This window comes from Pan troglodytes, chromosome 7 (assembly GCF_028858775.2).
Source record: "Pan troglodytes isolate AG18354 chromosome 7, NHGRI_mPanTro3-v2.0_pri, whole genome shotgun sequence".
NCBI lineage: Eukaryota > Metazoa > Chordata > Mammalia > Primates > Hominidae > Pan > Pan troglodytes.
In genome coordinates, this window is record NC_072405.2 from 101389406 (window position 1) to 101416580 (window position 27175).

Genomic DNA, 27175 nt, shown 5'->3' on the forward strand with positions numbered 1-27175 from the left:
TATTACCTGGCCCAAAATGTCCATGTTGAGATTGAGAAACCAGTTTACCTTCCCACCAAGTTGATTTAAGGGATTGACTATTTCTTTATGTTCTCTAGGCCTTAATCCTAATAAAATATATCTTTATCAAGTAGATTTTAGAGTCTATAAGAATCAGCAATATGCCTGTTAAAATGTTGATCCCTGGGCCCCATGCTCATATATTGTAAATTATTTCTAATAATGCTTTGGCTTTAAAGTTTATTTTTTCTCATATGAATATAGCTATATTATATATAAACATATAATATATATTATATATAAACATATAATATATATTATATATAAACATATAATATATATTATATATAAACATATTATATATTATATATTTTGATTCATGTTTACATGATATATCTATTTTCACTGCCTACTTTCAACCTTTTTATATCCTTATATTTTAGATGTATCTTTTATAATTACCATATAATACTTCATTTAAAAAAATCCATCTGACTATTCTTTTTTTCTCTTTGTTTGAGACGAGGTCTCGCTATTTTGCCCAGGCTGGTCTTGAACTCCTGAGCTTAAGCTATCTTCCCACTTCAGCCTCCTGAGTAGTTAGGACTGCAGGCATGTGCCACTTTGCCCAGCCTGCTGTGTATATTTAATTTGTTCTACTTGTTCTGTACTCCTTTTCTCTTTTTTCTTTTGAAATAATTGGATACTTTTTAATGACACATTTTTAAAAATCTTATGAAGTTTTATATCATTTTACTATTCCTGTTTTAAAATTTATTTTATTTTAGGTTCCGGGGTACATGTGCAGAATGTGCAGGTTTGTTACATAGGTAAACCTGTGCCATGGTGGTTTGCTGTACCTATCAACCCATCACCTAGGTATTAAAACCTGCCTGCATTAGCTATTTGTTCTGATTTTCTCCCCACCTTGCCCCCACAACAGGCCTTGGTGTGTATTGTTCTCTTCCCTGTGTCCATGTATTCTCATTGTTCAGCTCCCACATATGAGTGAGAACATGCGGTGTTTGGTTTTCTGTTCCTGGGTTAATTTGCTGAGTATGATGGCTTCCAGCTTCATCCATGTCCCTGCAAAGGACATGATCTCATGCCTTTTTATGGCTGCATACTATTCCGTGGTGTATGTGTACCTTTTTTTTTTATTATACTTTAAGTTTTAGGATACATGTACACAATGTGCAGGTTAGTTACATATGTATACATGTGCCATGTTGGTGTGCTGCACCCATTAACTCGTCATTTAACATTAGGTATATCTCCTAATGCTATACCTCCCCCCTCCCCCCACCCCACATCAGGCCCCAGTGTGTGATGTTCCCCTTCCTGTGTCCATGTGTTCTCATTGTTCAATTCCCACCTATGAATGAGAACATGCAGTGTTTGGTTTTTTGTCCTTGTAATAGTTTGCTGAGAATGATGGTTTCCAGCTTCATCCATGTCCCTACAAAGGACATGAACTCATCATTTTTTATGGCTGCATAGTATTCCATGGTGTATATGTGCCACATTTTCTTAATCCAGTCTATCATTGTTGGATATTTGGCTTGGTTCCAAGTCTTTGCTATTGTGAATAGTGCTGCAATAAACATACATGTGCATGTGTCTGTATAGCAGCATGATTTATAATCCTTTGGGTATATAACCACTAATGGGATTGCTGTGTCAAATGGTATTTCTAGTTCTAGATCCCTGACGAATCGCCACGCTGACTTCCACAAGGGTTGAACTAGTTTACAGTCCCACCAACAGTGTAAAAGTGTTCCTATTTCTCCACATCTTCTCCAGCACCTGTTGTTTCCTGACTTTTTAATGATTGCCATTCTAACTGGTGTGAGATGGTATCTCATTGTGGTTTTGATTTGCATTTCTCTGATGGTCAGTGATGATGAGCATTTTTTCATGGGTCTCTTGGCTGCATAAATGTCTTCTTTTGAGAAATGTCTGTTCATATCCTTCACCCACTTTTTGATGGGGTTGTTTGTTTTTTTCTTGTAAATTTGTTTGAGTTCTTTGTAGATTCTGGATATTAGCCCTTTGTCAAATGAGTAGATTGCAAAAATTTTCTCCCATTCTATAGGTTGTCAGTTCACTCTGATGGCAGTTTCTTTTGCTGTGCAGAAGCTCTTTAGTTTAATTAGATCCCATTTGTCAATTTTGGCTTTTGTTGCCATTGCTTTTGGTGTTTTAGACATGGAGTCCTTGCCCATGCCCATGTCCTGAATGGTATTGCCTAGGTTTTCTTCTGGGGTTTTTATGGTTTTAGGTCTAACATTTAAGTCTTTAATCCATCTTGAATTAATTTTTGTATAAGGTGTAAGGAAGGGATCCAGTTTCAGCTTTCTACATATGGCTAGCCAGTTTTCCCAGCACCATTTATTAAATAGGGAATCCTTTCTCCATTTCTTGTTTTTGTCAGGTTTGTCAAAGATCAGGTGGTTGTAGATATGCGGCATTATTTCTGAGGGCTCTGTTCTGTTCCATTGGTCTATATCTCTGTTTTCGCACCAGTACCATGCTGTTTTGGTTACTGTAGCCTTGTGGTATAGTTTGAAGTCAGGTAGCGTGATGCCTCCAGCTTTGTTCTTTTGGTTTAGGATTGACTTGGCACTGTGGGCTCTTTTTTGGTTCCATATGAACTTTAAAGTAGTTTTTTCCAATTCTGTGAAGAAAGTCATCGGTAGCTTGATGGGGATGGCATTGAATCTATAAATTACCTTGGGCAGTATGGCCATTTTCGTGATATTGATTCTTCCTACCCATGAGCATGGAATGTTCTCCATTTGTTTGTATCCTCTTTTATTTCATTGAGCAGTGGTTTGTAGTTCTCCTTGAAGAGGTCCTTCACGTCCCTTGTAAGTTGGATTCCTAGGTATTTTATTCTCTTTGAAGCAGTTGTCAATGGGAGTTCACTCCTGATTTGGCTCTCTGTTTGTCTATTATTGGTGTATAAGAATGCTGTGATTTTTGCACATTGATTTTGTATCCCGAGACTTTGCTGAAGTTGCCTATCAGCTTAAGGAGATTTTGGGCTGAGACAATGGGGTTTTCTAGATATATAATCATGTCATCTGCAAACAGGGACAATTTGACTTCCTCTTTTCCTAATTGAATATCCTTTCTTTCCTTCTCCTGCCTAATTGCCCTGGCCAGAACTTCCAACACTATGTTGAATAGGAGTGGTGAGAGAGGGCATCCCTGTCTTGTGCCGATTTTCAAATGGAATGCTTCCAGTTTTTGCCCATTCAGTATGATATTGGCTGTGGGTTTGTCATAGATAGCTCTTATTATTTTGAGATACATCCCATCAATACCTAATTTATTGAGAGTTTTTAGCATGAAGCATTGTTGAATTTTGTCAAAGACCTTTTCTGCATCTATTGAGATAATCATGTGGTTTTTGTCATTGGTTCTGTTTATGTGCTTGATTACATTTATTGATTTGCGTATATTGAACCAGCCTTGCATCCCAGGGATGAAGCCCATTGGATCATGGTGGATAAGCTTTTTGATGTGCTGCTGGATTCAGTTTGCCAGTATTTTATTGAGGATTTTTGCGTCAATGTTCCTCAGGGATATTGGTCTAAAATTCTCTTTTTTGGTTGTGTCTCTGTCAGACTTTGGTATCAGGATAATGCTGGACTCATACAATGAGTTAGGGAGGATTCCCTCTTTTTCTACTGATTGGAATAGTTTCAGAAGGAATGGTACCAGCTCCTCTTTGTACCTCTGGTAGAATTCGGCTGTGAATCCGTCTGGTCCTGGACTTTTTTTGGTTGGTAAGCTATTAATTATTGCCTCAATTTCAGAGCCTGTTATTGGTCTATTCAGGGTTTCAACTTCTTCCTGGTTTAGTCTTGGGAGGGTGTATGTGTTGAGGAATTTATCCATTTCTTCTAGATTTTCTAATTTATTTGCATAGAGGTGTTTATAATATTCTCTGATGGTAGTTTGTATTTCTGTGGGATCAGTGCTGATATCCCCTTTGTCATTTTTTATTGCGTCTATTTGATTCTTCTCTCTTTTCTTCTTTATTAATCTTGCTAGCGGTCTATCAATTTTGTTGATCTTTTCAAAAAACCAACTCCTGGATTCATTGATTTTTTGAAGGGTTTTTCATGTCTCTATTTCCTTCAGTTCTGCTCTGATCTTAGTTATTTCTTGCCTTCTGCTAGCTTTTGAATGTGTTTGCTCTTGCTTCTCTAGTTCTTTTAATTGTGATGTTAGGGTGTCAATTTTATCTTTCCTGCTTTCTCTTGTGGGCATTTAGTGCTATAAATTTCCCTCTACACAGTGCTTTGAATGCGTCCCAGAGATTCTGGTATGTTGTGTCTTTGTTCTCGGTGGTTTCAAAGAACATCTTTATTTCTGCCTTCGTTTCATTATGTACCCAGTAGTCATTCAGGAGCAGGTTGTTCAGTTTCCATGTAGTTGAGTGGTTTTGAGTGAGTTTCTTAATCCTGAGTTCTAGTTTGATTGCACTGTGGTCTGAGGGACAGTTTGTTATAATTTCTGTTCTTTTACATTTGCTGAGGAGTGCTTTACTTCCAACTATGTATGTACCACATTTTTTTATCCAGTCTATCATTGATGGGCATTTGGGTTCGTTCCTAGTCTTTGCTATTGTGAATAGTGCTGCAATAAGCATATGTGTACATGTATCTTTATAATAGAATGATTTATATCCCTTTGGGTATTATACCCAGTAATGGGATTGCTGGGTCAAATGGTATTTCTGGTTCTAGATCATTGAGGAATCACCACACTGTCTTCCACAGTGGTTGAACTAATTTACATTCCCACCAACAGTGTAAAAGTGTTCTTATTTCTCTGCAGCCTTGCCAGGATCTGTTGTTTCTTGACTTTTTAATAATTGCCATTCTGACTTTTGTGGGATGGTATCGCATTGTGGTTTTAATTTGCATTTCTCTAATGATCAGTGATGTTGAGCTTTTTTTTTCATATGTTTCTTGGCCGCATAAATGTCTTCTTTTGAGAAGTGTCAGTTCGTGTCCTTTGCCCACTTTTTGATGTTTATTTTTCTTGCAAATTTGTTTAAGTTCCCTGTAAATTCTGAATATTAGACCTTTGTCAGATGGGTAGTTTGCAAAAATTTTCTCCTATTCTGTAGGTTGCCTGTTCGCTCTGGTGATAGTTTCTTTTGCTGTGCATACGCTCTTTAATTAGATCCCATTTGTCTATTTTTGCTTTTGTTGCCATTGCTTTTGGTGATTTCATCATAATATCTTTGCCCATGCCTATTTTCTGAATAGTATTACCTACGTTTTCTTCTGGGGTTTTTATGGTTTTTGGTTTTATATTTAAGTCTTCAATCCTTCTTGAGTTAATTTTTGTATAAGGTGTAAGGAAGGGGTGCAGTTTCAGTTTTCCACATATGGCTAGCCAGTTTTCCTAGCACCATTTATTAAATAGGGAATACTTTCCCCATTGCTTGTTTTGTCAGGTTTGTTGAAGATCAGATGGTTGTAGATTTGAGGTCTTATTTCTGAGATGTCTATTCTGTTCCCTTGGTCTAAGTGTCTGTTTTGTTACCAGTACCATGCTGTTTTGGTTACTGTAGCCTTGTAGTATAGTTTGAAGTCAGGTAGCATGATGCCTACAGTTTTGTTCTTTTTGCTTAGGATTGTCTTGGCTATTAGAGTTCTTTTTTGTTTCCATACAAATTTTAAAGTAGTTTTTTCTAATTCTGTGAAGAATGTCAATGGTAATTTGATGGGTATAGCATTGAATCTATAAATTACTTTGGACATTATGGCCATTTTCACAATATTGATTCTTCCTATCCACAAGGATGGAGTGTTTTTCCATTTGTTTGTTTTCGCTCTTATTTCCTTGAGCACTGGTTTGTGAGTGTGCACAATAACCAGCTAGCATCATGATGACATTATCAAATTCACACATAACAATATTTACCTTAAAAGTAAATGGGCTAAATGCTCCAATTAAAAGACACAGACTGACAAATTGGATAAAGTGTCAAGACCCATCAGTGTGCTGTATTCAGGAGACCCATCTCATGTGCCAAGATACACATAGGCTCAAAATAAAGGGATGGAAGAAAATTTACCAAGCAAATGGCAAGCAGATAAAAGCAGAGGTTGCAATTGTAGTTTCTAACAAAATAGACTTTAAACCAACAAAAATAAAAAAAGAAAAGGGCAGTATATAATGGTAAAGGGATCAACAAGAAGAGCTAACTATCCTAAATATATATGCACCCAATACAGGAGGACCCAGATTTGTAACGCAAGTTCTTAGAGAACTACAAGGAGACTTAGACTCCCACACAATAATAGTAGGAGACTTTAATGCCCCACTGTCAATATTAGATCATTGAGACAGAAAATTAACAAGGATATTCAGGACTTGAACTCAACTCTGGATCAAGTGGACCTGATAGATATCTACAAAACTTTCCACCCCCAAACAACAGAATATACAGTCTTCTCAGTGCCACATGGTACTTACTCTAAAATTGATGAAATAATTGGAAGTAAAGCACTCCTCAGCAAATTGCAAAACAACTGAAATCATAACAAACAGTCTCTCAGACCCCTGTGCAATCAAATTAGAACTCAAGATTAAGAAACTTACTCAAAACCACACAACTACATGGAAATTGAACAACCTGCTCCTGAATGACTCCTGAGTAAATAATGAAATTAAGGCAGAAATCAAAATGTTCTTTGGAAACAGTGAGAACAAAGAGACAATGTACCAGAATCTCTGGGATGCAGCTAAAGCAGTGATAAGAGGGAAATTATAGTACTAAATGCCCACATAAGAAAGCTAGAAAGATCTCAAATTGACACCCTAACATCACAACTAAAAGAACTAGAGAAGCAAGAGCAAACAAATCCAAAAGCTAGGAGAAGACAGGAAATAACTAAGATCAGAGCAGAACTGAAGGAGATAGAGACATGAAAAATCCTTCAAAAAAAATCAATGAATCCAGGAGCTGGTTTTTTGAAAAAATTAATAAAATAGATAGACTGCTAGCTACACTAATAAAGAAGAAAAGGGAGAAGAATCAAATAGGCTCAATGAAAACTACAAAGGGCATATCACCACTGACCCCAAAGAAATAGAAACAACCATCAGAGAATACTATAAATACCTCTTTGCAAATAAGCTAGAAAATCTAGAAGAAATGGATCAATTCCTGGACACATACACCCTCCCAAGACTAAACCAGGAAGAAGTCAAATCCTTGAATAGACCAATAACAAGTTCTGAAATTGAGGCAGTAATAAATAACCTACCAACCAAAGAAAAAAAAAAAAAGCCCAGGATCAGATGGATTCACAGCTGAATTCTACCAGAAGTACAAAGAGGAGTTGGTACCATTCCCCATTCCTTCTGAAACTATTCCAAATAATTCAAAAGGAGACACTCCTCCCTAACTCATTTTGTGAGGCCAGCATCATTCTGATACCAAAAGCTGGCATACACACAACAACAACAAAAAAAACTTCAGGCCAATATCTCTGATGAGTATTGATGCAAAAATCCCCAATAAAATACTGGCAAACTGAATTCAACAGCACATCACTAAGTTTATCCACCATGGTCAAGTGGTCTTCATTCCTGGGATGCAAGGCTGCTTCAACATATGCAAATCAATAAATATAATTCATCATATAAATAGAACCAAGGACAAAAATCCCAAGATTATCTCAATAGATGCAGACAGTCTTCGATAAAATTCAACATCTCTTCATGTTAAAAACTCTCAATAAACTAGGTATTAATGGAACATATCTCAAAATAATAAGAACTATTTATGACAAACCCACAGCCAATATCACATGGAATGGGGAAAAGCTGGAAGCATTTCCTTTGGAAACTGGCACAAGAAAATCATGCATTCTCTCACCACTCGTATTCAATGTAGTATTGGAAATTCTGGCCACGTCAATCAGGTAAGAGAAAGAAATAAAGGGTTTTCAAATATGAAAAAGGAAATCAAATTGTCTCTGTCTGCAGATGACACGATCCTATATCCAGAAAACCCCATCGTCTCAACCCAAGAGATTCTTAAGCTGATAAGCAACTTCAGCAAAGTCTCAGGATAGAAAATCAATGTGCAAAAAGTTACAAGCATTCCTGTACACCAACAGTAGACAAGCAGAGAGCCAAATCATGAATGAACTTCCATTCACGATTGCTACAAAGAGATTAAAATATGTAGGAATACAGCTAATAAAGGATGTGAAGGACCTCTTCAAGGAGAACCATTTGTCTATTATTTTAACTGACTACCCTAAAAATTAAAAAAAATTATTGTGTGCTTTATGAAAAGTATTTATTTGATACTTATTCTCTCCTCTTAGACAATTTAAAACTTTCTATTACATACCTCCATCTTTTTAAAAATTTTTTAAGCAACACATAATAATTGTACATATTTGTGGGGTGCAGAGTGAGATTTTTATACATATATACAATGAGTAATGATTGAATCAGAGTAATTAGCATATCCATTACCTCAAATATTCATCATTTCTTTGTGTTGGAAACATTCAACAACCTATCTATTTGAAATTCATCTATTTGAAAACATACAATAAATTATTAACTATAGTCACCCTACAGTGCTATAGAATACTAGAACACTAGAACTTATTTCTCCTCTCTAGCTGTAATTTTGTATTTGTTAACTAACGTTTTCCTCACCTCTTCCCTACTCTTCCCAGCCTCTAATAACCACTATTCTACTCTCTACTTCTATGAACTCAACATTTTTATCTCACACATGAGTGATAACATGCGGTATTTATCTTTCTGTGCCTGACTTATTTTACTTAACATAATGTCCTCCAGGTTCATCCATATTGCCTCGAATAACAGGATTTCATTCTTTTTATGACTAAATAATATTCTTTTTGTGAATATGTATATGTGTGTATATATATATACACAACATATATATATACAACATATATATATACACAACATATATATATATACAACATATATATATATACACACACACCGTATATATATATGCAACATTTTCCTTATTCCTTAATCTTTTGCTGGATACTTAGGTTGACTACATATTGTACTGCTGTAAACATGGGGGTGCAGATGTTTCTTTGATATCCTGATTTCTTTTCCTTTGGAAATAGTAGTGGTAGTGCTAGATCATATGGTAGTTCTATTCATAGATTTTTGAGGAAACTTCATACTGTTTTTCATAGTGGATGTACTAATTTATGTTCCCATTTACAGTGTATGAGTTTTCTTTGTGTCCTCACCAGCATTTATTTATTTTTATTTGTTTCTATTTGTTACAACAAATTCAAACTTTTGGACAAGAGCCATTCCAACTGGGATGAGATATGTCTTACTGTGGTTTAGATTTGCATTTTCCTGGATGATTAGTGATGTTGGACCTGTTTTTCAGATACTTGTTGGCCATTTGTGTGTCTTCATTTGAGAAATGTCTATTCAGATCCTTCACCAATTTTTAAATCAAATTATTTGGGGTTTCCTTTTGCTCTTGAGTTGGGTTCTTTTTTATTCTGTATATTAATCACTTGTAGGATGAATGGCTTGGAAATGTTTTCTGCCTTTCTACAAGTTATCTCTTCACTCAGTTGATTGTTTCCTTTAATATGCAGAAACTTTTAAGTTTGATATAATCATGTCTATTTTTGCTTTTGTTATCCGTGGTTTTGAGTATTTTTTATTCTCTTTTTTAAAAAAATATTCTTTCTATTTTGATTTTGAGTCTTACCCAGATTTGCCCACACTAATTCCTGAAGTGTTTCCCTTATGTTTTCTTGTAGTAGTTCTATAGTTTCAGGTCTTACATTTAAGTCTTTAATTCATCTTGAGTTGATTTTTGTTTATGGTGGGAGATATGAGTCTAGTTTCAATCTTCTGTGTATGGATATTCAATTTTCCCAGCACTGTTTTTTGAAGAGGCTCTCCTTTCAGTGTATGTTCCTGGCATCTTTGTCAAAAATCAGTTGACTGTAAATATATGGATTTATTTCTGGGTTCTCTATTCTGTTCCATTGGTCTAAGTGTATTTTTTAAACCAGTTCTATGCTGTTTTGGTTACTATAGCTTTGTGGTATATTTTGAAGTCAGGTAGTTTGATGACTCTAGGTTTGTTCTTTTTGCTCAGAATTGCTTTGGTTCTTGGGGGTCTTCTGTGGTTCCATATAAATTTTAGAATTACTTTCTCTGTTTCTGTGAAGAGTGTCATTGGTATTTTGATAGGGATTGCTTTGAATCTGTAGATTGCTTTGTGCAATATAATCACTTTAACATTATGAATTCTGACATTAGAAAGCACACTTCACCTCTCTAATGTGACCTTTCTCACAGGTGTGCCTCCTTCAGCTTCCCATGTGGCACCCACAGAAACATTCACCTATGAATGGACTGTCCCCAAAGAAGTAGGACCCACTAATGCAGATCCTGTATGTCTAGCTAAGATGTATTATTCTGCTGTGGATCCCACTAAAGATATATTCACTGGGCTTATTGGGCCAATGAAAATATGCAAGAAAGGAAGTTTACATGCAAATTGGAGACAGAAAGATGTAGACAAGGAGTTCTATTTGTTTCCTATAGTATTCAATGTGAATGAGAGTTTACTCCTGGAAGATAATATCAGAATGTTTACAACTGCACCTGATCAGGTGGATAAGGAAGATGAAGACTTTCAGGAATCTAATAAAATGCACTGGACTTTTAATGTTGAATGCCTTACAGCTAGCTGATCATTACACGTGCGGCAAGAAGCAAAAATATACTGTGAACCAATGCAGGCGGCAGTCTGAGGATTCCGCCTTCTACCTGGGAGAGAGGACATACTATATCGCAGCAGTGGAAGTGGAATGGGATTATTCCCCACAAAGTGAGTGGGAAAAGGAGCTGCATCATTTACAAGAGCAGAATGTTTCAAATGCATTTTTAGATAAGGGAGAGTTTTACATAGGCTCAAAGTACAAGAAAGTTGTGTATCGGCAGTATACTGATTGCACGTTCCGTATTCCAGTGGAGAGAAAAGCTAAAGAAGAACATCTGGGAATTCTAGGTCTACAACTTCATGCAGATGTTGGAGACAAAGTCAAAATTATCTTTAAAAACATGACCACAAGGCCCTACTCAATACATGCCCATGGGGTACAAACGGAGAGTTCTACATTTATTCCAGCATTACCAGGTGAAACTCTCACTTACCTATGGAAAATCCCAGAAAGATCTGGAGCTGGAACAGAGGATTCTGCTTGTATTCCATGGGCTTACTATTCAACTGTGGATCAAGTTAAGGATCTCTACAGTGGATTAATTGGCCCCCTGATTGTTTGTTGAAGACATTACTTGAAAGTATTCAATCCCAGAAAGAAACTGGAATTTGCCCTTCTGTTTCTAGTTTTTGATGAGAATGAATCTTGGTACTTAGATGACAACATCAAAACAAACTCTGATCACCCCAATAAAGTAAACAAAGATGATGAGGAATTCATAGAAAGCAATAAAATGCATGCTGTTAATGGAAGAATGTTTGGAAACCTACAAGGCCTCACAATGCACGTGGGAGATGAAGTCAATGGGCGATGAAATAGACTTACACACTGTACATTTTCACGGCCATAGCTTCTAATACAAGCACAAGGGTGTTTATAGTTCTGATGTCTTTGACATTTTCCCTGGAACATACCAAACCCTACAAATGTTTCCAAGAACACCTGGAATTTGGTTACTCCACTGCCATGTGACCGACCACGTTCATGCTGGAATGGAAACCACTTACACCGTTCTACAAAATGAAGACACCAAGTCTGGCTGAATGAAATACATTGGTGATAAGTGGAAAAAAGAGAAAAACCAATGATTCATAACAATGTATGTGAAAGTGTAAAATAGAATTTTACTTTGGAATGACTATAAACATTGAAAGAAGACTGGAAACATACAACTTTGTGCATTTGTGGGGGAAAACTATGAATTTTTTGCAAATGGAAACATCAACAGACTATATAATGATACATGACTGGCACTTGTACACTAGGTAATAAATTGATTCATACAGTCTAATCATATCACCACTATTAGGGTTTTATAAAACTGCATTTAAAAAAAGATCTATGACCAGATATTCTCCTGCGTGCTCCTCAAAGGAACACTATTAAGGTTCATTGAAATGTTTTCAATCATTGCCTTCCCATTGATCCTTCTAACATGCTGTTGACATCACACCTAATATTCAGAGGGAATGGGCAAGGTATGAGGGAAGGAAATAAAGAATAAAATAAATAAAATAGAATGACACAAATCTGAGTTTTGTGAACCCCTGAAGGGATGGTCTAAAGGATGTTATCTGGAATTGGAGAAAAGCAGAGTTGAGAGACAATTCTATAGATTAAATCCTGGTAAGGATAAACATTGCCATTAGAAGAAAACCTTCAAAATAGACCTGTGGCAGATGTCACATAAGTAGAATTTCTGCCAAGCCTTAACTGCATTCAGAGGGTAATATCAATGAACTAAACTTGAACTAAAAATTTTTTAAACAAAAAGTTATAAATGAAGACACACGGTTGTGAATACAATGACATATTTCTTTATTTTCACATACACTCTAGCTAAAAGAGCAAGAGTACACATCAACCAAAAAATGGGAACAAGGCTTTGGCTGAAAAAAACATGCATTTGACAAATCATGTTAATAGCTAGACAAGAAGAAAGTTAGCTCTGTAAACTTCTACTTCATTTGATTCAGAGAAACAGAGCATGAGTTTTCTTAAAGTAAAAAGAAAAGGAACAAAGAAAATGAGGTTTGAAATTTTTTACCATGGCAAAACATTAACATCTTTCTCAAAAACATAGAGAAATCTGGAAAAATCAAGAAGATAAAATTCTGGACCAGTTAGTGACATTCTTTCAAGCATACTTGTAAAATGTTTCCTTAAAGTGTTCTTGGGATGAAAATGATTGTCATGTCTCCAACAACAGTGAACTGATGTTGTTCCTTGGAATAAAAGTCAATCCCCACCTTAAAAAAAAAAAACACAAAACAACAACAACAAAAATACGAATTCTTCCAATCCATGAACATGAGATGTCTTTCCATTTTTGTGTGTGCCCTCTTTAATTTCTTTTAGCAGTATTTTGTAGGTATCATTGTGGAAATCTTTCACCTTTTTGGATAAATTTATTTTTAGCTTTAAAAATCTTTTGTAGCTACTGTAAATGGGATAATTTTTTATTGATGAATTATTTATTACTGGTTTATAGAATCACTACTGATTTTTGTTTGGTTGATTTTGTATCCTGCAACTTTATCGAATTTGTTAATTAGTTCAAACAGGTTTTTTGGCAGAATCTTTAGTTTTTTGTTTTTGTTTTTTAAATGTATAAGATCATGTCATCTGCAAATAGGGACAATTTGACTTCCTGTTTCTTAATTTCATTCCTTACTATTTCTTTGTCTTGCCTAATTACTCTCTTAGGAACTCCAGTACTGACATGGTTTGGCTCTGTGTCCCCACCCAAATCTCATGTTGAATTGTAATCTCCAATGCTGGGGGAGGGACCACGTGGGAGGTGATTGGATTATGGGTGCAGATTTACCCCATACTTACTGTTCTTGTGATAGTGAGTTCTCATGAGATCTGGTTGTTTAAAAATGCACAGCACTTCCCCCTTCGCTCTCTCTCCTGCTGACCATGTGAAGATATGCCTTGCTTCCCCTTTATCTTCTTCCATGATTGTAAGTTTACTGAGGCCTCTCCAGCCATGCCTCATGTACAGCCTGTGGAACCATGAGTCAATTAAACCTCTTTTCTTCATAAACTACCCAGTCTCAGGCAGTTCTTTATAGCAGTGTGAGAATGGAGTAATACAAGTATTATACTATGTTGAATAAGAGTGGTAAAAAATAGGCATCCTTGTCTTGCTCCAGATTTCAGAGGAAAAGCATTTTTCTTTTCCCTGCTGAAAGCTTTTCCATACTCACTATGATTTTACTGTGGGTTTATCATATACGGCCTTTACTTTGTTTAGTCATATTCCTTTAATACCTAATTTGTTGAGAGTTTTTATCATGACAAGGTGTAGAATTTTATCAAATCCGTTTTCTGCCTCTATTGGGATGATCATATGATTTCTACCCTTCATTCTGTTGATATGATGTATTATATATTTACTTATTAGCATATATTGAACCATCCTTGAATCCATGGCCTAAATCCACTTGATCATGGTGTGTAATCATTTTGACATACTGTTGGATTCCATTTGCTACTATTTTTTTAAGGTTTTTGCATCTATGTTCATCAAGGTTATTCATTTGTAGTTTTTCTTGTTGTTGTTGTGTCCTTTTGTGGTTTCGGTATAAGGGAAATGCTGGCCTTGAAGAATGAGTTAGGAAGAATTTCCTTCTTTCTTTTTGGAATGGTTTGAGAAAAGTGGGTGTTAGTTTCTTAAAAGTTTGATAGAATTTAGCAGTGAAGTTATGCAGTCCTGGGCTTTTTTGTTTGTTTATTTTGGGAGACTTATTACTGTTTCAATCTCATTACTCATTACTGATCTGTTTAGGTTTTCTATTTCTTCCTGGTTCAATCTTGTTAAATTATATGTGTGCAGAAATTTATCTGTTTTCTCTAGGTTTTCCAATTTTTTGGCATATAGTTGTTCATAATAATCTCTAATGATCCTTTGCGTTCTGTGATATTAATTTGTCTCCTTTTTCATTTCTAATTTTGTGTATTTCAATCTTCTGTCTCTTTTTAGTCTAATGCCATGTTGATTTTGTTTATCTTTTGAAACAACTTTTTAAATTTGCTTTTTATTCTCTATTTTGTTTATTTCTGCGCTAATTTTCTTTCTTTCTTTCTACTAATTTTGGGTTTAATTTGTTCTTGCTTTTCTAGATCCTTGAGGTGCATTGTCAGATTGTTTATTTAAAATCTTTCTAATTTTTGTTGTAGGTATTCATTGCTATAAACTTTCCTCTTAGTAATGCTTTTACTATATTTAATAGGTTTTGGTATGCAGTGTTTCTGTTTTCATTTGTTTCAAGAAACTTAAAAATTTTCTTCTTAATTTCTTTATTCACCTTTGGTGACTCAGGAGCACATTGTTTCACTTTCATGTGTTTGTACAGTTTCCACAGTTCCTCTTGTTATTGATTCATAGTTTTATTCCATTGTGATCTGAAAGATACTTATGATTTTGATTTTTAAAAATTTGTTGAGACTTGTTTTATGTCCTAACATATGGTTTATCCTGGAGAATGTTCCATGTGCTGGGAAGAAGAATGTGTATTCTGCAGCTGTTGGATGACATGTTTGATAAATGTCTGTTAGGTCCATTTGATTTTGTAGTGCAGTTTAAGTCTGATGTTTCTTCATTGATTTTCTGTCTGGATACTCTGTCCAGTGATGAGAGTGGAGCGTTGAGTCCCCAACTATTATTGTATTAGGGTCTATCTCTCCCTTTAGTTCTACTGATACTTGCTTTATATATCTGGCTGTTCCAGTGTTGGGTGCATATACATTTACATATGTTATATCCTCTTACTGAATTAATCCCTTTATCATTATATAATGACCTTCTTTGTTCCTTTTTATATTTTTTGACTTGAAGTCTGTTTGATCTAATGTAAGTATAGTTACTCCTGCTCACTTTTGTTTTCCATTTGTATGGAACATCTTTTCCCATCCCTTAACTTTCAGTCTATGTGTGTTGTTGCAGGTAAGTGAGTTTTTTTAGGCAGAGTATAGTTGGGTCTTATGTTTTTATCCATTCAGCCTGTTTAAATCTTATAGTTGGGAAAATTTAAACTGTTTATATTCAATATTGTTATTGATGGTGAGTACTTACTTATCTTTTTGCCTCCCTCCACCTCTGTTTTCCATTCTTTTGTCTCCCTGTGTTTAGTTCTAGATATGTTCTCCTGATATATTTTACAAATTAATACTTTTTTTTCAGCTTTGTCTACATGTTGTCAAACCTACCCATTAGATTATGTATTTCAGTTTTATTTATGCTACAATTTCTTGTTGGTTCTTTTTCAAATCTACTATGTTACTTTTTACACTTTTCATTTATCTCCTGAAAATCTTAAACTTGGCTTTTATTTTCCAGATCATGTTAAGTGTAGTTATTTCTATCTTATATTCCCATGGTTGTCTTTTTTGTATTATATAGATCTCAGCTCAGATATCAACTCCTCAGGAGAGCTTTTCCTCACAACTCAGTCAAAATAGCCTCCACTCTATGACATCAAATTTTAAATTTTTCTTTATGGCACTTACCACTGTAATAAATACATGTTTAGATTTGTTTACTTGCTTATTGTTTTTATGTACCCACCCTCCATTTTTTTAGCCTCCATAGAATGCAAGTTTCCATGAAAACAGCATCTTTGCCTGTTTATTCATTGCTGTATTTTATTGCCAAGAGCAGTCCTTGGCAAATAATAAGCATACATAGTAAGCAACAATACACATTGTTGAATGAATGAATGACTGAATAGCTTTATCATAGCCATTGTCTGATTTCCCTACACTTCATCTAATGTTCACAAGTCACAAACTTTGGGAGGGTCTCAAAAATCTTCTCTGACCTTTATGTCAGAACTTGTCTCCATCTTGATCCTACTTCTCTCAACTTCCACTTTATTTGCTTGCTTTTATATTGCTTTCCTGTTCCACTTATTTTTCAGAAGACTTTGTGTTCTTTCTTCTAAGACCACTTTAAGGTAAATCTCTTTAATAGCTGCATTACATTTCTATTATAGTTATATTTCCTTTTAAATTTTATCAGGTAGTTAAAATTATATAAACCCCTAAAAATTCTTACTGCTATGGCTGCCAAGTTTAGAAAAAAATTAAAAGATTATAGTTTTAAAATCAATATTTTTTTCTATATTTTGAGCTCTAATTTTATTGGCCACACTTTTCATATCTTCTATTATAAATTACAAAGTTCTTCGAGGATAATGGAATATATATTAAAATACAAGCCAAATCAAAAATAAAAATTCAGCTCTTGACTGAGAAGGTATCTCAAGAGACTTCCAAAGCTCCCTGTATAAAATTTCAGGGAATTTCAGAATATTTTATTTGTTGTCAGGAGTGAGAGTATGAGGCAAGGCAATCAATTTTTTCATTATTCTTAAGATTTTTATGAAGTGGGATCAAATAAATTTATAGAAAACTTCCTACAACTTTATAAATGTTAGCTTTCTCTTGTTTTTTCTCCAAGTGCCCATATACAGAAAATCACATTGTAAATTGGGATTGTGGAGAAGGTATTGTGAGATAGGTATAGTGATTAGAGGCAGTAAATATGGAAGGTTCTAGAATATAATGAGGGTAAAAACTAACTTCTGTGTCAAGAAGACAACTACCCAAAGGTGTCAGGAAACTAGGCTCAGAAAATAGCTCATTCTTTTGTTAGAGCCAGGACTGCTTTCCTTTAGGAAAAGCTGGCAAGGAAATTCCATGGCCTAGAAGTCTGATGATTAAGATCAGAACCTTCAAAGATGGCCAAAGTCCATCATAGAAGGCTACTCTTCAGTCTGGGGTATACTCAGAATGGTTAGCTATGGTTTCACCTATCTAGGTCACAGATGCTTTCTGGAAACAGTAATATGCCATGACAGGATATATAAAGTTGCTATATAAAAACAAACAATGGTTAATAATATTTTTTGAAAACTATGCTGGTTTTGTGCTAAACACTTTAAATAGTATCCTTTTATTTAATTTTCATTATAGTTTCATGAGCTAGGAACTATTACCGTTTCCATTTTACAGATGATAAAACTGAGGCTTTCAGAAAAGATTAAGGTACTTTTCTCAATTTCAGAGCTGAAATTCAAACCTGGGTTGCTTCAAAACCAAAAATACTCTTAATTACTAGTAGTGATTTATATAAACATATTATGCCTGATTATCATGTATTGTTCTTGACTGTTTGTTAATATTGCATGTTCTTTTAATTGTTGAGGAGGACTTGGCTGAGTTGAACTAGCCAGAGAAAGGACTGATCTGTGAATTCCTTCCTTGCTGCTACATACCTCCCTAACTCCTATAGGCTCACTTTAGAATATAGAAGTCAAGACTCCTACGAAGGTTCATTTGAGATGGGAAGGTTGGTGAATAGACATTTTGTGCCTGGTAATTAGGAGGAACAATTGGCAACATCTGTAGTTCCCCCACAAAAGGAAAATTTTGCCTAATTTTTGAGAGGAAGAAAGGATATTCTCTGGCACCATATCTTAGAGTCTTTGCTGGCATTCCTGTAGTCCAGGATAAAATGGGAATGTCAAAGAAATTTCAGGTGTGGTTTTATAGGAGGATACATTAAAGAAAAAGCAGAGCTGAAAGTCAAGGAAATAATTCCAAACAGAAGGCACTGGGTTAGTAAAAGACTTAGGCAACTTAGCTGTGCAGGGGATGTCATGCAACTGAATCACAAAGGGTGACACACTAGGTGACCCTCAGAAAAGCTGATCGTGTCACTGTGGGGAGACCATGAGGTTTTTGTTACTGTAGTTGCTTGTTTCAGAATGCAAAAGTTTTGCTTACTTTCTCTTTCTTATACTTGTAAGAAGGGAGTTAGTGCTAATATATTAAAATAATCTGGTGGCAAGATTTCTCAGGTGGTTTGGTGCGTATTTGGACCTCAGATTTTTTTCTATGTGCATCTCTGTCATGAGAATTATAGCTGATTCAAGTCACATGTACAACTCTAATAAAGACATGCAGTTAATGGGTTTTCTGTTTTTGTGTAGTAGATATATTTTAATTTTTTTCATTAATGGAAGAAGTATGATGGGTGAAAACATCAGACAGAGTCTGGAATCAGACAAACTTGGGTTTTAATTCTGACAATACTTATGGTTGACGTTTTATGATTCCTGCAGATAACAGCTATTGCAAGAGATCCCTGAGTTGGCTGTAGAAGAATGCAGGTTTTTCTTGGTAGATTTCTTTACAAATTAGCTTTCCCAGGGAAATCTAGTGAGCAAGATTTTGGTAGTAACCTCTTTTTTAGGTCATAATAGAGTGAAGGGCAGCCAGAGTGCTGACTTGGTTGGGGCAGCATTGTGTAGTAGAAAACACATGAACTTTCATGCACTGCATATGAATTCCAGTTTTGCAACTTTCTAACTGTTTGATTTCGGGAAAATTTTAATTGAACTTGAACTTTAATTCCTTTATCTAAAAAATGGGATAATAATACAAATGATACTATCTACCATGAGGATTGACTGAGCTAACAAATATAAATCACCAGGAATATAGCAAGTACTTTGAATATTACATTAGTTCTAATTCCTGTCTTCCCTTGTCACCATCAAAGCTCCAGCATGTTCCTCCACCTCATACACACTATTACAGTAGTGTAGGACTGCCACCATAATGTCAGAACCTTAGGCAAATTGTGCTAGAAGGTGGTATTATTGCTTTCTCGCCACTCATTTTTCCTTAGGCTACCCTACATATATGGGAGTCCTCTGGGGCAATCTAACCTGGACAATGAGAGAACAGATGGGAGGAGGGGGTTGTAAAATAAACTGGAAAAAAAAAAAAAAACCAAAACCTATGAATACCTGAAAATCCTAATATTAGCAATTTTGAAAACTTTATGGCAGGAAGAGGAATTATAATTTATATTCCTTGATCAAAGATATGCTCTGTAAATCAAGAAGAAAACAAAATCAAACATATAGCTTGTGTTAAATATTAGCATGGAAAAGGGCACTTTACGAAATTGTTTTATGGGATACATATACAATTGTTACTCAATTATTCACTATTTTAGAGTGCAAGTTCCACTGGAAGTGCCCTGGGGAATGGCAAGTAGAGTCAGTCCAGTACTACCTGTCCTCATATAAAAAGAACAAGATTTATGCCTCCACAGAGGAAGCTCAAGACTGCCAACCAAACGCTGTTATTTAACAAAGGTTCTGCGCCTGGTCGTTTTCAGACACAGAGCTGGTTATAGATTCTGTTGTTCTTTTCCCCACCTACACTCCGGTGCCTTTGCCAACTTTGCTGGATAGTCACAGTTTTTAGTTACAGTTTTTGCCCCACTCCCTGTTAGGCTGTGATACTTCTTCAAAGATTCAGAGATTTGGAGGGTAAACAAAGCAAGAGGAGGGCACCATGCTGAAAACTCAGTGAGTACTACAGGAGCAGCAAAATAAGGACTGCTTCTAGGGTGGGCTGTAGTAGTCTGATGTTATGCTGTTAATAAAGACATACCCGAGACTGGGTAATTATAAAGGAAAGAAGTTTAATTGCTTCACAGTTCCATATGGTTGGGGAGGCCTCACAATCATGGCGGAAGGAAGGAGGAACAAGTCATATTTCATATGGCTGCAGGGAAGGGAGAACTTGTGCAGGGGTACTACTTTTTATAAAACCATCAGATCTAGTGAGACTTATTCACTATCACGAGAACAGCCCGGGAAAGACCCGCCCCTATGATTCAATATCCTTCCACTGGCTCCCTCCGACAACACGTGGAAATTGTGGGAGCTACAATTCAAGATTGGATTTGAATGGAGACACAGCCAAACCATATCAAGGGGAGAAACTGGAAAGCTCAACGGAATGCTTTCAGCACTAATATATACAAGGAAGTGAGATGTGAAACATCCAGTGTTTTGCTAGTATATGTTTAACACAATCAGCTCCCTGGGGCGCCAGAGCGGAACCCTCGTTTGTAGCATCTGCTAATTCCCGTAATGTAAATACTCCCACCATGGCCTGTTTCAAGCTACCAATATAATGTCACTAAAAGCCATGTTGGACATTGATGCTCAGAACTGGCTCTTCTGTGTTGGTGCCAGTCAGCACACCAGTGATAGTAGCCTTAGCACCACTGACTGAGACAGGGAGGATATGGTAGAGAATTTTAAGAGACAATGTTCCTTTTTTGGTGATAGAAATTCTTAAAATATTAGCTTTACTGCTTTATTAACTGTATGACTTTCTGTAGAGATCCTTAAATTCCCCAAGTCTCAATTTCCTTATTTATTAATATATGTATTCGATATACATTTTCTGAGTGTCTTTTGTATGCCAGGAACTTTTGTAGACATCCGGATACAGAGGTGAATAATACAAATTCCCTGCCCTTTTGGAGCTTATAATCTAGTAGGGAAGACTGATAATACACAGGTAAACAAATTTAAGGTAGTGTCATGAAGAAAACGCTTAGGGCATTGTAAGCCCAGGAGGGGAAATTTTTGTCTGTTTTGGGCACTGCTGTGTCCTCAGTGCTTACGACATTGTAAGAATGATTCAGAGTATAAATGAAGGCTCTGGTACTCTAATTAGGGCTTTTGGAAAAGACTGAGGGGCCGAAAGATGACCAGAGATATGTGATTGATATACAAGAACAAATGTGGCAGGTGCTGTTGGGTAGCTGCTGACACCCCCATCTCCAGCCCTCCTCTCCTGAACTACTTCCAGTGGGAGTGGTCATGTGTCACAGTTCTGGCTAGGGAAAAATAAATGGAAATCTTTTGGGTGGGATTTCCAGGAAAGTTTTTGTTTTTCCTATAAATTGGACAGACTTTATCTCTTGCCCCTTGTCTTTTCTTGTTTGTGTTGCCTGAATTTGATTGAGAATTAGCAGCCATTTGGGACTGTAAAGTGCAAGCACGAAGACAACAACCTACCTGCTAAGCAGGATGGACCTCTGGCAGCAGCATTGCACAGCCTTACTACTCCTGGCCTGCTCAACTTGTGACACTTGTTACATGAGATAAATGACACTCTATGTGTTGTCTGTTTTTTTGTTTTTTGTGTTTTTTTTTGCAATTAATATAGCAAGCCAGGCCATAAAAATATAGAAAGAATAATGAATACTAAATAAGTCATATAAAACAGTAGAATTTAAGAAACATTGCTCAAAAAATGTTGCTCTTAATATCATAATGACTCAAGTAATAAAGAATCATTACATACTTTTGAGCCCTTATTCTGTGCTTTATAATAGGAATCATAATAATGTGAGTGATTCCAGAGTCAAATACAAAAAACAAACTGTGAATTTAAAATCTTGGGACTAACGTTAATAGCTGTCAGTTCACACTTCATCAACAATTCAGACACTTATATTTCAAAACAGGAAGCAACAAAATGCTTGGAAAAAGATCCAGGACTTTATAAAATATTGTCCTTTTTAGAGCTGGAGGCCATAATCCTAAGCAAACTAACCCAGGAACAGAAAACTAAATACTGCATGTTCTTACTTATAAGTAGGAGCTAAACACTGAAAACACATGGACGCAAAATAGGGAACAACAGACACAGGGGCCTATTTGAGGGTAGAAAGTGGGAGGAGGGAGAGGATTAAAAAACTCTCTATCAAGTACTATGATTATTACCTGGGTGATGAAATAATCTCTATACCAACCTCCATGAAATACAATTTACCTATATAACAAACCTGCACATGTACCCTTGAACCTAAAATAAAAGTTAAATTTAGAAAATATTATCTTTTTGGTATAGAAATTTCAATATAGAAGCAAATTACTGAAGAGTTTCCTGACACAAAGGAGCATGAGTACATGTACATATGTGTGTATATAATTTTTTTTAAATTATACTTTAAGTTTTAGGGTACATGTGCACATTGTGCAGGTTAGTTACATATGTATACATGTGCCATGCTGGTGGGCTGCACCCACTACTCGTCATCTAGCATTAGGTATATCTCCCAGTGCTATCCCTCCCCCCCTCCCCCCCACCCCACAACAGTCCCCAGAGTGTGATATTCCCCTTCCTGTGTCCATGTGATCTCATTGTTCAATTCCCACCTATGAGTGAGAACATGCAGTGTTTGGTTTTTTGTTCTTGTGATAGTTTACTGAGAATGACGATTTCCAGTTTCATCCATGTCCCTACAAAGGACATGAACTCATCATTTTTTATGGCTGCATAGTATTCCATGGTGTATATGTGCCACATTTTCTTAATCCAGTCTATCATTTTTGGACATTTGGGTTGGTTCCAAGTCTTTGCTATTGTGAATAATGCCACAATAAACATACGTGTGCATGTGTCTTTATAGCAGCATGATTTATAGTCCTTTGGGTATATACCCAGTAATGGGATGGCTGGGTCAAATGGTATTTCCAGTTCTAGATCCCTGAGGAATCGCCACACTGACTTCCACAATGGTTGAACTAGTTTACAGTCCCACCAACAGTGTAAAAGTGTTCCTATTTCTCCACATCCTCTCCAGCACCTGTTGTTTCCTGACTTTTTAATGATTGCCATTCTAACTGGTGTGAGATGGTATCTCATTGTGGTTTTGATTTGCATTTCTCTGATGGCCAGTGATAATGAGCATTTTTTCATGTGTTTTTTGGCTGCATAAATGGCCATACTGCCCAAGGTAATTTACAGATTCAATGCCATCCCCATCAAGCTACCAATGACTTTCTTCACAGAATTGGAAAAAACTACTTTAAAGTTCATATGGAACCAAAAAAGAGCCCACATCGCCAAGCCAATCCTAAGCCAAAAGAACAAAGCTGGAGGCATCACACTACCTGACTTCAAACTATACAAGGCTACAGTAACCAAAACAGCATGGTACTGGTACCAAAACAGAGATATAGATCAATGGAACAGAACAGAGCCCTCAGAAATAGCGCCACATATCTACAGCTATCTGATCTTTGACAAACCTGAGAAAAACAAGCAATGGGGAAAGGATTCCCTATTTAATAAATGGTGCTGGGAAAACTGGCTAGCCATATGTAGAAAGCTGAAACTGGATCCCTTCCTTACACCTTATACAAAAATCAATTCAAGATGGATTAAAGACTTAAACGTTAGACCTAAAACCATAAAAACCCTAGAAGAAAACCTAGGCATTACCATTCAGGACCTAGGCATGGGCAAGGACTTCATGTCTAAAACACCAAAAGCAATGGCAACAAAAGCCAAAATTGACAAATGGGATCTAATTAAACTAAAGAGCTTCTGCACAGCAAAAGAAACTACCATCAGAGTGAACAGGCAACTTACAAAATGGGAGAAAATTTTTGCAACCTACTCATCTGACAAAGGGCTAATATCCAGAATCTACAAAGAACTCAAACAAATTTACAAGAAAAAAACAAACAACCCCATCAAAAAGTGGGTGTATATAATTTTTTTAAAGTAGTCAATTCTGAGGCTCTAAGGAATGTAACAAAAACAGAATGTATGAAAAAAAGAATTCGGGTTTTATGTTCCTAAGGCTGAATCGTGTTTCTCAACCATTTTTACATTATTGTTTCCCTTCACCCAGGACAATTGTTTGACTTTATTCCTCTAATAACCTCCTCCTACCCCCCATGAAATTTTAGTATTAGAGTTATTCCATATATACATTTATATTGTCAGAGTTGAGCTTTGGAGGATCATAAACAATTATAATATCTAAGATTTTTTCACCTCCCCCATAAACCGATTTTTACGTCCTTGGGGATGATATCACCCCCTCCCGCTCCCTGATTAAAATGCGTAAGCTGAACCAGCACTGAACTTGAAAAAATATTTCTTACTTTTTTACCTCATGGGCCAGATATGTGGGAGAGTTTTCAAACTTCTGAGAAAATCTTAGAATCAGCACAGATGTTGATACAGCTTTCTTGAAAGTCTTGAAATATTTTTAGCCCTGGGAAAATCGTATCCACGTTGGGAAGCTGTGTTTTCAGTCTTTTGAGCAAGTATAGGAGGAATCTATCTCCTAGTATTCTCATTCCCAAATGTGTCTTTGGAAAATTTACACATTGGTAATCAGAATCAGAGTGATGTAAATTTAATGATTCCTGGAAAAACTTTTAAAAATGTCTTTTCACTGTAGATTATTTGGAAAATATAGATAAGCAAACAATAAAAGCCAAATTACCCATGGTCTGACCAAGGAGGTGTGAACAACCTATTGGCTTATTTCTTTACTATTTTTCCATTTTAAAAATGTGTATGTGAGTGTGAGGGCATGTATCCACATGCACATGGAGGTTTTTTTTTTAAAAAATGGAATATTCAGACATGTTAATGTGTTTGTATTATTAGTATTATCATACATATTAATGTATTATTCATACATGCTTTGTAATGTATCTTTTACATTTTATTGTAAACATTTCCCCATGGTTTAGAGTATTTTCCTACATCACTATTTCTACTGGCTATTTAGACTTGATATATGTATATAATTAAACAGTCCCCTATTTTTTGACAGGTAGGATTCTTCACACTTCTTACCACAATAAAAATGCTTCCATAAAGTTCAGTGTGGCTACTCTTTGTACATACCATTAGTTATTCCCTTAGGAAATATATCTAGAAGTGTAATTGCTATCTCAAAAATTATGCACACTTCTGATTTGATAAATATTGTTAAATTATGCTTCAGGAAACTTCTATGAGTCAACATTTCCAAGTTTTCTAATTGGTTATTATCACTTCTTTTTCTTGCTTTATGTAAGCAATTCTTTACATATTTCTTTGAAGATGGTAATTATACTAATTATTTTATAGTCCTGTTTTATCAGCTCTATTTCCTCTGGTATAAACTCTTTATTTATTTTTATTTTTTGAGACTGAGTTTCACTCTTGTTGCCCAGGCTAGAGTGCAATGGCGAGATCTCAGCTCACCGCAACCTCCACCTCCTGGGTTCAAGCAATTATCCTGCCTCAGCCTCCCGAGTAGCTGGGACTACAGTCATGCACCACCACACTCGGCTAATTTTGTATTTTTAGTAGAGACAGCATTTCTCCATGTTGCTCAGGCTGGTCTCGAATTCCTGACCTTGTGATCAGCCCGCCTCAGCCTCCCAAAGTGCTGGAATTACAGGCATGAGCCACTGTTCCTGGCCATAAACTCTTTCATCTATTAGCCTGAATGGTGTTGGCATTCAATGATTATCAGATCATTGAATCATTTTTTAAATTTCAGCTTATTTTTGAATTCTGGGCACAGGAGATTCCCTGAAAGACTTATGACTGTTTTTTCAGTTCACTTTACAGAGAGGAAAAATGTCTGACAGGAGATTGCTTTGGTCAGTGAGTGTGTGGAAGCAAGTATAATGCATTCTGATTCTTCTCTGGTGTTGCCAGCTACTCACGGCTCCATTTTATCTCTCTCTGTTCAAAGCACATCTTCTAACTAGGCTATAGTTGCGTAGGATGTAGGGGAAGAGGGTGAGGGATAGGAGGAATAGTGTGGCTATGGGGTAGAGTAGGTGGTTTAGTCCACAGAGCTGTTTGGTCCTGAGAGAGTATAGTAATCCCTCTGTCTATTGTTCCCTGATCCCATTATTCTCTGAAGGACTCTACTACCTCTGTGTTTTGAATTGCCTTAATTATTTTTGGTGAAAGCTCTTCCTTGGGCTTCCATATTCATCCTGGGTCAATGCTTCCTTCCTCATTTGATACTATCTGCATGTGGTTTCTGTTCCTGTAAGAATTTATCTTCCTGTATTTAAGTGGCTATTTATGTATTATTTTAAAAGTTATCCTCTTATCATTTCTAAGTTTTGGCATGGGAGGGAGGGACACTATGTATGCCTAGTTTTACCGTCTTAAAACTGAAAGTACTTGTATCAATTTACTAATACACTTGCAGTATATTGTCTGGTAGAGATTAATGGAAGCAAAGTAATTGTCTTAATCCATCTGGGCTGCTATAACAAAATACCTTAGACTGAGTAATTTATAAACAACAGGAATTGTTTATAAATTTGGGATGTTCAAGATCAAGATGCCAGCAGATTTGGTGTCTGTTCGGGGCTTGCACTCTGCTTCAAAGATAGTACCTTCTAGCTATGTCCTTATGTGGTAGAAGGGTAGACAAGATTCCTTGGGAATCTTTTATAAGGACACTAATCTCATTTATGAGGGCTCAACCCTCACAAACTAATGATCTCCCAAAGGCCCTACCTCGATACTATCATATTGGGGATTATTTCAACATAACGAATTTTTGGGGGACACAAACATTCAGACCATAGCAATAATGAAAAAAAAAGAAGAAAAAACAAAAGCTGATCCTAACAAGGACTTTTTATTGAAAGAGAGCAAGAAACATGACTTGCCTACTTTAGACAATGAACTACATGTTAGTGTAGTACCTTATTTTT

The 27175-nt window shown here is 36.0% G+C and overlaps 1 protein-coding gene and 1 pseudogene across 5 annotated transcripts in view; both read left to right on the top strand.

Moving 5' to 3' along the window:
* The window catches only part of LRRC69 (leucine rich repeat containing 69), a 134132-nt gene that overhangs the window by 62613 nt on the left and 44344 nt on the right, over nucleotides 1–27175 (top strand). The window lies entirely within an intron of this gene.
* On the top strand, nucleotides 10488–13079 carry LOC134810827 (ceruloplasmin-like; annotated as a pseudogene).